The sequence below is a fragment of the Trachypithecus francoisi genome, unplaced genomic scaffold, assembly GCF_009764315.1.
Source record: "Trachypithecus francoisi isolate TF-2019V2 unplaced genomic scaffold, Tfra_2.0 Lachesis_group16, whole genome shotgun sequence".
Lineage (NCBI taxonomy): Eukaryota > Metazoa > Chordata > Mammalia > Primates > Cercopithecidae > Trachypithecus > Trachypithecus francoisi.
The window spans coordinates 16,578,190-16,593,428 of NW_022681461.1; the positions used below are offsets into that span (position 1 = coordinate 16,578,190).

General features: G+C 37.2%; 1 long non-coding RNA gene across 1 annotated transcript in view; it reads right to left on the minus strand.

Moving 5' to 3' along the window:
- Positions 1–303: 303 nt before the first annotated feature.
- Positions 304–15,239, minus strand: part of LOC117099308 — a 59,229-nt gene continuing 44,293 nt past the window's right edge. Inside the window, exon 3 of the long non-coding RNA XR_004443756.1 lies at positions 304–511. This is a non-coding gene — a long non-coding RNA (uncharacterized LOC117099308). The remainder of the gene's footprint in view (positions 512–15,239) is intronic.

Sequence of the window (15,239 nt, forward strand, 5' to 3'; positions counted from 1 at the left end):
AGAGATCTTAGTCTTAGTCCTTGATCTACCACTAATATAGCGATGTGACTTTGATGAGCCACTTAGCCCTTCCCAGCCTAGATTTGCTCATTTGTAAAATGGGGCTATGAAATGGGAGAGTTCTATGTGTTTTCCAGTTTTAAAATTCTGTGGTTCAGCCACCCCTAATTCGGAAGGAGGCAGTTTTTATTTCATACTGGACATAGGATACACATTTTTCCCACGGTAGAGAGATGGTTAAATGAATCCGTAACAACAAAGTCAAACAACACAGTAATGAAATTCTCTGATTTTAATTCTCCTCCTGAGTCCTTGGCATTGCTGGCACCTCTGAACACGATGGCAGACTTGCATTGTCACTTCTTGCCTGGCTACCTCTTGGAAGTGATGTCCAGACACGTTGGCCTCTACACAGTAAGCTTCCCCAGGTGCCAGAGTTTGGGGCCACCTGCGGCATGTCTGCCCACCTCATCCCTCCAGTGCACTCAGTAGAGCAGGGAAGATTAACTTTCTGAAAATGAAAAGGACAGAGAGAAGACGAGCTGCTTATCAAATATGCACATTTCAGATGGAACTTCACACTCAGTAGAAAGATGTTAGATTGCTGTTAGCTCTCTGGAGCGCTCCTGACAATGTGTTATCAGGTCATGTTTGCATGACAGAGGCAGCCCAAGCAGGAAACATTAAGTCATATGACTTCTAAGACGGAATCAATCAAGTGAGCAGTGCAGCTCCTGAAAACTAATTTCACCTTCATAAGGCCTGGTTATCTGTGCGGCAGACATGAGGTTTGTCAGCCCCGTTTCAGTCTGACCAGGTTCAGCACTGCATGAAGAATGTTAATGAACTGACACTGTAATATGTATGAAAGATGACACTGAGATGAATTCATGAAAAGCCAAGTCCCCATGAAATATGAACAATTACTTGCAGGCTCCTTTGCCTACTTAGCTCCTTTGAAATGTCCGTTTCAAAGGCCTTTGTCTTTCTCTGATTCATTTGCAAGTTTGTGCACAGATTTTCATCATTTAACCAGTTTAAAAACCAAAGAAGCTATTCACAATTAAACAGTTCAATGAGCTCCGGTTTGATGGGGGCAGAGCCAAGGCCAGCCAAAGCTTAAGTCTTCCTTTGGTTGCAGATACACAGATTTCCTTGTGTGGACAAGAAAGGACTTAAAAAGACTGGGATGTTCATGTCGACTTTGTCCCTGGCATTCATTATGGCCCTAAGCAAGCTACTCTTTTTTTTTTTTTTTGTGCTAATGACATTCTGTCTCTGGTAGTAATGATACTTGCTTTCATCTTCAGAACAGCATTACCAGGGTTAGTCTTCTTTTGAAAAGTTTTAAAATTTGTCAGAAGATTAATGTTTAAATCACAAAGCCCTTTTTCATTTCTTGCCTTTTCTTTTCTTTTTTTTTGAGGTGGAGTCTTGCTCTGTCACCCAGGCTGGAAGTGGCGTGATCTCAGCTCACTGCAACCTCCGCCTTTCAGGTCCAAGTGATTCTCCCACCTCAGTCTCCCAAGTAGCTGGGATTACAGGCGCCCGCCACCACCCCTGGCTAATTTTTGTATTTTCAGTAAAGATGGAGTTTCATCATGTTGGCCAGGCTGGTCTCAAATTCCTGACCTCAGGTGGTCTGTCTGCCTAGGCCTCCCTCCCCAGAACTGGGATCACAGGCATGAGCCACCGTGCCCCACCGGTAGTGATGATATTTATTTGTTTTCATCTTCAGAACAGCATTACCAGGGTTAGCCTTCTTTTGAAAAGTTTTTAAATTCGTCAGAAGATTTATGTTGAAATCACAAAGAGCCTTTTCCAGACCTTGCCTTTTTAAAATATATGGTGCCCCAATTCATTCTCCAGATCCTGTGCCCTTTTTATATACTCCATCTTTGTTATGGATATGCATTTCATATACTGATCTAGATAGCTCAGGATGTTTCATAGACTGTTAACCACAATTCTTATCTTGCTGTCTGAGGTTGTGGGCCTTATATTACCACACTCATTTAGTCCCATATCACTTCAGGTTTCTTCTTGCTTAGCACACATTGCTCCCCAATTGAAAAAGACACTGCCCCTGCTCAGGGGCAAGCAAAATCCTGTTCTTCCATATCTTTTTCTATTCTTTCATCTTATAAAATAATATGAATTATCTTACATGAAATAGCTTATAAAATATTTCCAACATACATAAAATATAAAGATAATTTAAAGAAAATTCATATCCTTACTACCCATTTGACTTCAACAAATTTTAACCTTTTATCTGACTCAGATCTTTTCTTTAAGCAAACCAAAACAGATCTTTTATTTTAACAAAAATGTCCGTGACATGTACAGTAGAAGAGCTGTATTCACTTTCATCTCTTATTGGCCCCCGACAAAGGCAATTACTATCCTAAACTTGGCAAATAAAATCCCCAAGCATGCTTTAGTACAAAGATTTCATTTGTATGCTATACTTATGATAATCTATGTTATTACATAAAGCTTTAGTTCACTAATCTTTACTGTTGCATCCATATGGAAAACATCTATAATATGAATATGTTCTACTTATTTAACCAGTCTTTAAAAAGGGATTTAAGGATTTTTATTTCAAATATTTCATTAGAGACAATGTTGCAGTGAATATTCTTTAACCCATGTGGAAGACTACCCAGGGATGGACATCTAGAAGTGGAAGAGCTGGATTGAAAGGCATGTACACCTTCCAACTTGACTAGATTATTCTCTAATGTAACTGAATTATTTTAGACTTAGAGTACATGAGAAGTCTGGTTTCCCTATGCTTACCAGTACTGAATATTTTATCCAGTCACTTAATGCTTACTGAGTGGTTCCCATTAACCAAATACTGTTCTATGTGCTAAGGACGGAACAAGGAAAAAATCAAAGATTTCTGCCTTCATGGAGGGGTTTTTATCACGTTTAAACATTTTTGTCATTGTCATGCATGAAATGGTAACTGTTAGTTGTTCATCCTGTGTGTCTCAGATTAATTGTGAGGTTAAGGATTTGTTCATGTTTTTGTCCATTCTGTGAATTGCTTAATGGTGGTATCTTTAATCAATTCCAAATATTGGTAGTAAGTTTCTTATTTATACAAAAGTTTTTGTTTTTCAGTGTTCTAAGCCTTCATCAGTTATGTCCTTGCAAATTTTTGCTTCCAGTCAATAAGTAAAGTTAAGCTTTGTTTGTGGTGCCATTATTGAAATGAAATAATTTGATATTCACTTGATTTTTAGCTGATTCTTAAAGATTTATGCTTTTGTTTGTAACAAAATTCTTCGGAGCAACAGCTTTGGGTATATAAATCATTGGCATTTTTTTGTTTTCTATTTGTATTAATCTCTGTTCTTATTTCAGTTTTTTCATTCTATATTATTGAGTTTTTTATTTAAATTTTTAATTTACTGAGTTCAGCAATGACTCATTAATTTTGTCTTTCCAAGTTTTCAAATAAATGTATTTATAAGTTTTTTAAAAATTATACTTTAAGTTCTAGGGTACATGTGCACAACGTGCAGGTTTGTTACATGTATACATATGTATACATGTGCCATGTTGGTGTTGCACCCATTAACTCGTCATTTACATTAGGTATATCTCCTAATGCTATCCCTCTCCCCCCTCCCCACAATAGGACCCGATGTATGATGATCCCCTTCCTGTGTCCAAGTGATCTCATTGTTCAATTCCCACCTATGAGTGAGAACATGTGGTATTTGGTTTTGGGTTCTTGTGATAGTTTGCTGAGAATGATGGTTTCCAGCTGCATCCATGTCCCTACAAAGGATACGAACTCATCCTTTTTTATGACTGCATAGTATTCCATGGTGTATATGTGTCACATTTTCTTAATCCAGTCTGTCACTGATGGACATTTGGGTTGATTCCAAGTCTTTGCTATTGTGAATAGTGCCGCAATAAACATACGTGTGCATGTGTCTTTATAGCAGCATGATTTATAATCCTTTGGGTATATACCCAGTAATGGGATGGCTGGGTCATATGGTACTTCTAGTTCTAGATCCTTGAGGAATCGCCATACTGTTTTCCATAATGGTTGAACTAGTTTACAGTCCCACCAACAGTGTAAAAGTGTTCCTATTTCTCCACATCCTCTCCAGCACCTGTTGTTTCCTGACTTTTTAATGATTGCCATTCTAACTGGTGTGAGATGGTATCTCATTGTGGTTTTGATTTGCATTTCTCTGATAGCCAGTGATGACGAGCATTTTTTCATGTGTCTGTTGGCTGTATGAATGTCTTCTTTTGAGAAATGTCTGTTCATATCCTTTGCCCACTTTTTGATGGGGTTGTTTGTTTTTTTTCTTGTAAATTTGTTTGAGTTCTTTGTAGGTTCTGGATATTAGCCCTTTGTCTGATGAGTAGATTGCAAAAATTTTCTCCCGCTCTATGGGCTGCCTGTTCACTCTGATGGTAGTTTCTTTTGCTGTGCAGAAGCTCTTTAATTTAATTAGATCCCATTTGTCAATTTTTGCTTTTGTTGCCGTTGCTTTTGGTGTTTGACATGAAGTCCTTGCCCATACCTATGTCCTGAATGGTATTACCTAGATTTTCTTCTAGGGTTTTTATGGTATTAGGTCTAACATTTAAGTCTCTAATCCATCTTGAATTAATTTTCGTATAAGGAGTAAGGAAAGGATCCAGTTTCAGCTTCTTACTTATGGCTAGCCAATTTTCCCAGCACCATTTATTAAATAGGGAATCCTTTCCCCATTTCTTGTTTTTCTCAGGTTTGTCAAAGATCAGATGGCTGTAGATGTGTAGTAGTATTTCTGAGGGCTCTGTTCTGTTCCATTGGTCTATATCTCTGTTTTGGTACCAGTACCATGCTGTTTTGGTTACTGTAGCCTTGTAGTATAGTTTGAAGTCAGGTAGCGTGATGCCTCCAGCTTTGTTCTTTTGACTTAGGATTGTCTTGGCAATGCGGGCTCTTTTTTGGTTCCATATGAACTTTAAAGCAGTTTTTTCCAATTCTGTGAAGAAAGTCATTGGTAGCTTGATGGGGATGGCATTGAATCTATAAATGACCTTGGGCAGTATGGCCATTTTCATGATATTGATTCTTCCTATCCATGAGCATTGTTTGTGTCCTCTTTGATTTCACTGAGCAGTGGTTTGTAGTTCTCCTTGAAGAGGTCCTTTACATCCCTTGTAAGTTGGATTCCTAGGTATTTTATTCTCTTTGAAGCAATTGTGAATGGAAGTTCATTCATGATTTGGCTCTCTGTTTGACTGTTACTGGTGTATAAGAATGCTTGTGACTTTTGCACATTAATTTTGTATCCTGAGACTTTGCTGAAGTTCCTTCTCAGCTTAAGGAGATTTTGGGCTGAGACGATGGGGTTTTCTAAATATACAATCATGTCATCTGCAAACAGGGACAATTTGACTTCTTCTTTTCCTAACTGGATACCCTTGATTTCTTTCTCTTGCCTGATTGCCCTAGCCAGAACTTCCAACACTATGTTGAATAAGAGTGGTAAGAGAGGACATCCCTGTCTTGTGCCAGTTTTCAAAGGGAATTTTTCCAGTTTTTGCCCATTCAGTATGATATTGGCTGTGGGTTTGTCATAAATAGCTCTTATTATTTTGCGATACGTTCCATCAATACTGAATTTATTGAGAGTTTTTAGCATGAAGGGCTGTTGAATTTTGTCAAAGGCCTTTTCTGCGTCTATTGAGATAATCATGTGGTTTTTGTCTTTGGTTCTGTTTATATGCTGGATTACGTTTATTGATTTGTGTACGTTGAACCAGCCTTGCATCCCAGGGATGAAGCCCACTTGATCATGGTGGATAAGCTTTTTGATGTGCTGCTGGATTCGGTTTGCCAGTATTTTATTGAGGATTTTTGCATCGATGTTCATCAGGGATATTGGTCTAAAATTCTCTTTTTTTGTTGTGTCTCTGCCAGGCTTTGGTATCAGGATGATGTTGGCCTCATAAAATGAGTTAGGGAGGATTCCCTCTTTTTCAATTGATTGGAATAGTTTCAGAAGGAATGGTACCAGCTCCTCCTTGTACCTCTGGTAGAATTCAGCTGTGAATCCATCTGGTCCTGGACTTTTTTGGTGGGTAGGCTATTAATTATTGCTTCAATTTCAGAGCCTGCTATTGGTCTATTCAGGGATTCAGCTTCTTCCTGGTTTAGTCTTGGGAGAGTGTAAGTGTCCAGGAAATTATCCATTTCTTCTAGATTTTCTAGTTGATTTGCGTAGAGGTGTTTATAGTATTCTCTGATGGTAGTTTGTATTTCTGTGGGGTTGGTTGTGATATCCCCTTTATCGTTTTTTATTGCGTCTATTTGATTCTTCTCTTTTCTTCTTTATTAGTCTTGCTAGCAGTCTATCAATTTTGTTGATCTTTTCAAAAAACCAACTCCCGGATTCATTGATTTTTTTGGAGGGTTTTTTCTATCTCTATCTCCTTCAGTTCTGTTCTGATCTTAGTTATTTCTTGCCTTCTGCTAGCTTTTGAATGGACAACACAGCTTTCATTTTAAAATGTAAGTCATTTGAGACAGACCTATGTCTTAAACAGCACTTGACAGAGATCTTCATACTCCAAGTCCTTACAATATAATTAAATAAGTTAAACAAACAATGTGTATGCGTATCCAATAATTATGTCCATGGCAAATATCAGCCTATTCCTTTGTTGACTACCTTAATAGATTAAAATTTTCTCAAGAACAAGATGCTTAGTAGTTACATTTTTTCATTTTCAAACAGTAAACATATTCTGAGCATAAAAATTGTGAGATCCAAGAAGGCATGAATCTTTGATTTGTTCTCTGATGCATCCCTAGCACCTAGAGCATTGCTTGGCACATAAACAATGATCAATAAATGTTTGTTATCTGAATGAATAATGTAGGAGGTTGATCTTATATTTATAGCTATATTTTTATATTAAAATGTCCTTATTAACAATCAGGAAGTATCCTATGTGAGAAACAAAGACACAAAATTCCTTGCAAGTATAACACAACCACTGAAAGAAGTTCAAATACTGTTTTTATCATGATGTGGTGTCCTAGGAATCATCGTAATCATATTGTACTAAAAACACATTGCTCTGGCTAGACTTAGGTCAAAGTCAGTAATTTTGAGGGTGGAAGATTACTGAGAGTTAGAGTTTAAAGCAAAGTGAAAAATAATATTTACAAAATTGTAAGCAATCCTTACCAACCATATCAGAGTAAGGAAATAGTGAATGAGATCACCAAGCAACACCCTTATTTGCTTTTGGAAAATTAAAAATAAGAAAATGAAATTAAGAGAATGATTCTGTTTACAATAACAATAAAAGAATACAATACTTAGGAATAAATTTAACAAAAGAAGTGCACGGCTTGCATACTATAATGAAAACTACAAGAAATCATTGAAAAAATTAAAGATCTAATAAATAGACTTCTCATGTTCATGGATTGGAAGAATTATATTGTTAAGATGGCGATACTAATTAAATTTTACAACAGAGTTAATGCAACTTGTATCTAAACCTCAGCTACAGTTTTTGGAAAAATTGAAAAGTTGTTCCTAAAATTCATATGGAAATGCAAGGAACCCAGAATAGCCAAAACAATCTTGAAATAGAACAAAGTTGGAGGACTCACGTTTCCCTATTTCAAAACTTACTACAAAGCTAGTGTAATCAAGATTGTGTGATACTGGCATAAGGTTATACATATTCATCAATGGAATAGAACTGAAAGTCCAGAAATAAGCCCATACATTTATGCTCAACTGACTTTTGATAAGGGTGCCAAGACAATTCAATGGTAAAAGAGTAGTCTTTTCAATAAGTGGTGCTGGGTCAAGTGGATATTCACAGTTAAAATACCAAAATTGGATTCCTACTTTGTGTCACACACACACACCCACCCACCCACACACACACACACACAAAATTAAAATGAATCATAGACCTAAATGTGGGAACTAAAATTATAAATTGTTAGAAGAAAACAGGCAGTAATCTTTATGACTTTGGATTAGTCAATGGTTTCCTACATATGACACAAAAAAATACAAGTGAGAAAAAATAGATAAACTGTACATAACAAAATTAACATATCAACATATCAAAATTAAAAACTTTTATATTTCAAAAAATACCAAGAAAATGAAAAGGTGATCCACAGAATGGGAAAAAATGTTGGCAAATCATATACCTGATAAGAAACATAGATTCAGAATATATAAAGAACACTTACAAGTCAACAATAAAAAGACAAATAACCCAATTTAAAAATGGGCAAATAATTGGAGTAGACATTTATCCAATGAAGATATACAAATGAAAAAAATATATACGGATGGCCAATAGGCACAAAGAAAGATGCTCAACATCATTAGTCATTATGGAAATGTAAATTAAAGTTATAACGAGGTAATATTTCAAACCCTCTGGGATGTCTAAAATAAAGAAGGCAGACAGTAACAATTGTTAGTGAGGATGTGGAGAAATTGTAAACCTTATACCTAGTTGGTAAGATTTCAAAATTGTGCAGCTACTTTGGAAAACAGTTTGGCAGTTTCTCAAAATGTTAAACATAGAATTACATATAATCCAACAATTCTATTTCCAGGAGAAGCAAAAACACAGGTCTATATACAAATGTGTACATGAATGTTCCCAGCAGCATTATACATCATAGCCAAAAAGCAGAAAATAATCTAAATATCCACTAATTGATGTATAGATAAACAAAAAGTGGTATATTCATACAATGGAACATTATTTGGCCTTACAATGAAATGAACTACTTGCAATGAAATGAAGTACTGTGCTATTTATGCTATACTATGGATAAACCTTGGAAATATGTCAATAAGCCACACACAAAAGGTCATGCGTTATGTGATTTTATTTGTATAAAATATCCAAAGTGGTCAAATCCATAGAGAATAGAAAGAATATTAGAAGTTCCCAGGGTCTGGGAGAGCTGGGGAGTGACTGATTACGGGTAAAGGAATTCATTATGGGATGATAAAATGTTCTAAAATTACACAGTGTTAATAGTTGCATGACTTTGTGAATATACTAAAACCTCATGAATTTTACACTTTAAAAAGGTACAGTTTATGGTCTGTTAATTATATCTCAAAAAAAACTGCATTAAAAACCAGGTGCTTTGAGGGTAAAACCAAACAAAACATATGAGCATGATTTAACAGGGATCAGATATTCAGCTCATATATTAATACAAAAATAGATTATGGTGGAGAACCAAGCTCCCCCGGACCTCCAGTTCTTCAGTGAAGCATGACCTGGTGACAAGTGACGGGCAGTATGTAAACACTTAGGAGACAACTCCATTTGGGATTCTCAAGTTCTGTAATAAGGCTTACCTTTAAGGCAATTTAATTGTACTATTAAATGACAGTCTATCCATGGGCTCAGCTTCTCAAAGATCACTGTAACATCTTTATCTGCAGTAACTCATTAAAGGAAAAGAGTGTTGCATGTCTTTGCAAGTTTGCCAATATCAGGCTTCCTCTTGGAGTCTCTGTGTGGGAGTCTGATGGGATATCCCTTTAACAAAGCAGCATCAACTGTGTGAGTTGAAACCTTATCCCTTTTGTGATTTTCACAGATTTGATGTGGGCTGATGCAAAGCTGGATTTTCTTCCCCCTCCCTTTGTCTGTGAATTATACCATTTGACAGTATGATCATTTACATCCCAGTCTAGTGGATGCTTCAGATAAAACCAGATTCTGGTATTGAGTGGCATGAAGTGCTTATTTAACCTTTTCTTAATAAGAAGTGTTATGGTTTGGGTAGAAAGAGGCTCCATTCATGGAAAAACTTAAGTTAATAGAGAGTGTGGATACTTCTGAGGGAACCCTGGTTCTATGAACATTTTTTTGTTGTTGCCATAAAGTCTTTAAATACTAGGTATGTTCATTTAATACTGAATCTTGTATCTACAGCTTTGGCAGCGAAAAAGTAATATGGTGTGAAAACCTCAACAGCAAAGCTCCAGACTCTCTGGGATAAAAAGTATGGGAGAAAAAAAATTTATACAGAGTCAAAGGGGAGATCCTCTCTTTCCAATTGTATTATTTTTCTCTCACTGCATAGCAAGTTACCACAACCTTGGAGGCACAAAACAACAGTATTTTTTTAATCTTACTTTTTTTTTTTTGGAGGTCAAGTGTCCAGTGTCTGTGACTGGATTCTCTGCTCAGGGTCTCATCAGGATAAAATTAACATGTCAGCTAGGCCTGAGGTTCTCATCAGGGCTTGGAGTCTTCTTCCAGACTCACTGATTGTTATCAGAATTCATTTCCTTGTAGTTTTAGGACTGTGGGTGCCTATTTTCTTTCTAGCTATTAGCCAGGGACCTCTCTCAGTAACTAGAGGATTTTGGAGTTATTTATGATGGGAGTGGCCCGTATGGACAGTTCACATCATGGATATTGGCCTTCTTTCAGGCCAGTGGGAACATCTGTCTGACCTCCTTTTCTGTGACCGGTTGTAGAAAAGTGTCATCAATTAAAGGGCTTAGGTGATTAGGCCAGGCCCACCTGGACAGTCTCCCTATTTTAACATAGCCTAATGATGGGAGTAAAATCCATCACAATCCCAGTCCTAAGGATTATGCAGGGGATGCCCACCAGCAAGGTGGAAAATCTCCAGGCCCATTTAAAAATTCTGCCTAGGCTGGGCACGGTGGCTCAAGCCTGTAATCCCAGCACTTTGGGAGGCCGAGACGGGCGGATCACGAGGTCAGGAGATCGAGACCATCCTGGCTAACACGGTGAAACCCCGTCTCTACTAAAAAAAAATACAAAAAACTAGCCGGGCGAGGGGGCGGGCGCCTGTAGTCCCAGCTACTCGGGAGGCTGAGGCAGGAGAATGGCGTGAACCCTGGAGGCGGAGCTTGCAGTGAGCTGAGATCCGGCCACTGCACTCCAACCTGGGCGACAGAGCAAGACTCTGTCTCAAAAAAAATAAAAAAATAAAAAATAAAATAAAATAAAATAAAATTCTGCCTACTATACCTCTGCTTCTCCTTTTGAAGAAATGAATCTTCCCCTGAATCCTTAATGGCACACAAAGACTTTAAGGTGATATTTAACTGAATGATTGTGTCTTGTGTATAATAAAAGTACTGAAAGGTTGGGGCTGATAAAGGGGAGAAGACAGGTTAGGTGTGAAGAGAAAGGCACAATAACCCTGATTTATTTAATCACAGGTAGACTTAGATTTAGTTCCATTTACATCTGCCTTCAAGAAGTCCGAATCTCTGTGGCATTCGTTGTAGCCCTTGATTATCTTGTCTTTAAAATAATATATATATATATTGTTATGACTGACAGTTATTGAATCAGACAAGTACAACTTTAGGGAACTTCTTCATTGATGAAAGTTTATTTGCTTCCCTCCTTTTAAACAGTCATTAAAAGTATGCGCTAATAGGAATAGTGGAAACTTGTATTGAATTCAATCCAGAGCCTCCAAAAATAATGTATCAGCCAGGATTCATGAAATCTACATACAAATGTAAATACTGTATAGCTGATAATACAAACATAATTTTTCCTCAGGTACCTTTTTGTCCATTGAAGAGGGAGTATTATGTATTTTAAAGACTTTAGTGAGTTTAGATGCTCTTTAGCACATTCTTTACTCTCATGATTAGAATTTAAATTAAGAACAGCTAGAGAACAGAGGAATTTTCCCGCTAGAAATAAAAAGAAGTTAGTTGAATGCTGTTCAGGAAAACAATGGAAAGGATTGAGAAAAAGGACAGGAATAGGGTATCCTCTCTGGAGAATTTTAAAGCTATTTATAAAAAAATAACAAATGTGAAAATAAATTATACTAATCTATCAAATAATTTCTTTAATTCAGAGCCACTAAAGCATGCCTCAAAGAAAACTTGAGATAACCTGTTCTGCCCAATTAATCTTGAAGTATTGAAAATCAATTAGTTACAATAAACAGAACTATTCTCGTTATTTTAAGCAGCTTGCAATTAGCTTCATAGAAAGATGACTGTACACAGAGCTTTAAGTAGAAAGACAAGCTGCCATTGACAAAGATTCTAGTGTATTCCTTATTTCTAATTCTACATCTCTTTTGCACTACCAGAACCAGCTTCTGATAGTGAATTCAAACTTTTACCAAGTGGTCTGCTTTTTATAGAACTGATTTAAATATTGAAACACTAGATTTTTCCTTCGCAGTATGTGCAACAGAAACTGAAATTCTTCTGTGAATGTACACATAAGATGGTACCAGTTTTTGTTTGCTATGCTTTCAGCCTGCATGCAACATAGGAGGAAATATGTTTAATCCTTTTCTCATTCCTTCTAGCCACTGAGGGACTTGGCTTGCCAAGGTATCCCTGCCTCGCCACAGCCAAAAAGGAGTCCTTGTTCCTCTCTCATTAAATACAGCAGATTTGCTTGATAGAATCTTTTTGCTTGCCTGCCTATCTGGTGTGCTAACTAACTGTTTTGCATCTTCAGTTCCCAAGGTATTCATTTGCTCACCAGAAAAAAAAAAAGATTAGGAAAAAAGCATAATCTGCATATTTCCTACATTAGTACATTGATTCATTATGTCATTTCTAAAAGAGGGACAATATTATGACTCATGAGCATGGAGGGAAATAAATGGAACATTTTATTTCTTTGTTGGTTCAATAAGTGTACGCTTGATGGTGACATGAACTAATTGCATAGTTACCATGAAATAACATGCTTTATTTTTCTGTGATAATGTGGTAACTACATAGTAACTTCTTGGAAAACAATGGTAATTATACAGTAATATGATCATGGTGCTGTTTTATTTTCCTAAAAACTGTGCAATTAAACATATTTAAAGTAAAATATACACCATTTCTGAAGTAATGTATACACTTGCTTAAAGGGTTTCTTCCTTGGTTTTCTGACCCTGACTGCTTTCTCTCATTTCAGGACTATATCAGGACTACACTATTAAAAGTCTGAATCTAAATCCTTTTCACAATCTCCCTTCTTCAAGCCTGAGAACCTATTCACCCTTTGGAGTTCTATCATGAGGTTTAGAACTGAAGCACTATGTAGGGTTTTATGTTAAGTAACCCAGAAGTCACTTAGAATGGCAAAAATAGCAAAGCCAGTGGGGGATGGCTTTAACAGACTGTCTTTGGGCAAACTGGCTATGCAGAAGATCTGAACCCTCCTGGTATGTTTCCCACTGAGTTAAGTTGGGCTAAGTAGCCTGAAAGAAGGACACACATTTAGCTTCCAGGGTGAAGCAGCGTGGAAAGCACTGGTTGCACTTCCTCTGCTGGATGATCTGTGAAATATACACACAGTCTTGGCGAGAGGAGAGCAGAAAAGAAAGGGCTCCTCCATGTCTCAGTAGGCAGAGGGAGTGGCAGGACTTTCAAAACATAACTTCTCTATAAAAAAGGAAACATTTCAAAATGGAATTGCTCTAGGTACTGTTCAGTGTCTGTGTATGTGCAGGATGGGGAAAAAAAGAGATTCACATAGGAAAACAGGCTTAGATGCATGGCCAGGAAAACAAGTCAGACAGGAAGAAAGACAAAGACACAAAGGTATTACTGAGAGACAGCAAGATAATAAGAGAATGGAGAGGATAGAGAGGAACAGAGACAGTGACAAAAAGAACAGAGAAGAAGGTATAGGCAAAGCCAGAGGAAACAGAGCCAGAGTAACAGAGAAAGATAGAGACACAGAGTGAGACAGAGAGAAAGGGAGTGAGAAGTGGAAAAAATGATGTCAAGAGATAGAAGAAGGAAGAGAGTGAGAAAAAGAAAGAGAGAAGCCCAAAGATGGAAAGAGAGTCACGGCATGGGGACATAGAGACAAAAAGAGAATTGTGTGCTTGCGTATGTATATATGATATACATAATATATGTATATATATGTATTTTAAGATGAACGTGGAACCACCTTCTGAAAATGTTCTGCATAGGGCCTTCCTGGTTTTTGGTCAGACTTGTTCTAACTATTTTTGGAGTTGTATGAAGGCCAGAGGCAATGCTTCCGTTCATGATAAAATTGCATTGCATTTTCCACTTCTGGTTTGGTACCAAGAAATGAATCATAGAGCCTCAGAGGAGTACTGTCATTTTTCTCTGTGGTCTCATTTAAATTCTGTATCAAATACCATTGCAACAGTGACTTTTAACATTTTGCATGATTTATGCTGTTAATGAGCAAAGAACCAGAGCAGGTTGGGATGGTCTCTATAAAGGGAATAAAGTAAAATCAAATCCTGCACACAAACCTTGCAGAAATATTTCAGTTTGGATGAGTTTCATCCAAACTGATCACCTTAAGGACGTGCTTCTACTTGATGCAAATGAAGTATCATTTTTCCATGACTTGGGTGACTGGATTGAAGTCTTGCTCACAGAAGAGAACTAACTGAATGGAGAAGAAATGCCCCAAAGCTAGAGGAAAGCCACAAAGTCATCTGATTGAATCCAAAAGATAAGCCTTTTAATTCAAAGAAGTCAGGGAAGACATGAAAAGCTTGAAATATGGAATTATTGAAGTCAAATTCATTGCATTTTGGCCTGGAGGTCTAGGCTTCAAGTTCTAAAGTTTCTAAAATGCAACCTCTATGGTTTGAAAATAATATTGTCATGTGTTGACAGAGCACTTTGTAATGAGTTAAGGAAGGAATAAAGAACCCAGCCCCTTAAATTTACCAGCAATTTGCCATATAATCCTTCGTAACACGTTTTGGCCTGAGCTGTGCCACTCATGACTCGAATCTTCTGTGCATCACCCCATCCCACTTTTCTCTTTGGATATATGGATCCCTAGTCTAAAATTATTTTCAAGCTGAATTGTTGATAAAGCGAAACTGATAGCTGATTCAAGAATTTGAAAGAGAATCAGGAAGTGGTTTAAAACAATCTACTCAACCAATATAAATGAAGACTTCTGCATCTCCCTACTTCATGGGCAATGTGCTGTGCTGGTAAGTGTGCAGACAGCACAGCTGCACATGGCACTATGTGCTCACAGCGTTCACCATGGGTTGAAGCTTTATGCATTTTACAGGCTGACTTTTGCCCATCCCAAATTTATATGTTGATGTGTTGATGTTCTAATCCCCAGTACCGTACCTCAGAAAATGACTGCATTGTAGATAGGACCTTTGAAGATGTAGTTAAATTAAAATGAGGTCAATAGGGTGGGTCCTAATT